Genomic DNA, 1,086 nt, shown 5'->3' with positions numbered 1-1,086 from the left:
GTTTGCTATGACCAGTGCATTTTCTTGGCAAAACTCTATTAGTCTTTTCCCTGCTTCATTCCATATTCCAAGGCCAAATTTGCCTGTTACTCCAGGTGTTTCTTGACTTCCTACTTTTGCATTCCAGTCCCCTATAATGAAAAGGACATCTTTTTTGGGTGTTAGTTCTAAAAGTTCTGTAGGTCTTCATAGAACCATTCAACTTCAGCTTCTTCAGTGTTACTGGTTGGGGCATAGACTTGGATTACTGTGGTACTGAATGGTTTGCCTTGGAAACGAACAGAGATCATTCTGTTGTTTTTGAGATTGCCTCCAAGTACTGCATTTCGAACTCTTTTGTTGACCATGATGGCTACTAGATCTGATAGAGTGCCTGATGAACTATGGACTAAGGTTCATGACATTGTATAGGAGACAGGGATCAAGACCATCCCCGTGGAAAAGAAATGCAAAAAAAGCAAAATGGCTGTCTGGGGAGGCCTTACAAATAGCTGTGAAAAGAAGAGAAGTGAAAAGCAAAGGAGAAAAGGAAAGATATAAACAGAGTTCCAAAGAATAGCAAGAAGAGATAAGAAAGCCTTCCTCAGTGATCAAAGCAAAGAAATAGAGGAAAACAACAGAATGGGAAGGACTAGAGATCTCTTCAAGAAAATTAGAGATACTAAGGGAACATTTCATGCAACGATGGGCTCAATAAAGGACAGAAATGGTATGGACCTAACAGAAGCAGAAGATATTAAGAAGAGTGGCAAGAATACACTGTACAAGAACTGTACAAAAAAGATCTTCACCACCCAGATAATCACAATGGTGTGATCGCTCACTGAGAGCCAGATATCCTGGAATGTGAAGTCAAGTGGGCCTTAGAAAGCATCACTACGAACAAAGCTAGTGGAGGTGATGGAATTCCAGTTGAGCTATTTCAAATCCTGAAAGATGATGCTGTGAAAGTGCTGCACTCAATATGACAGCATATTTGGAAAACTCAGCAGTGGCCACAGGACTGGAAAAGGTCAGTTTTCATTCCAATCCCAAAGAAAGGCAATGCCAAAGAATGCTCAAACTACTGCACAATTGCATTCATCT

Source organism: Bison bison, unplaced genomic scaffold, assembly GCF_000754665.1.
Source record: "Bison bison bison isolate TAMUID 2011002044 unplaced genomic scaffold, Bison_UMD1.0 scf7180017864217, whole genome shotgun sequence".
NCBI classification, from domain to species: domain Eukaryota; kingdom Metazoa; phylum Chordata; class Mammalia; order Artiodactyla; family Bovidae; genus Bison; species Bison bison.
Note: the sequence above shows the minus strand (reverse complement) of the source record.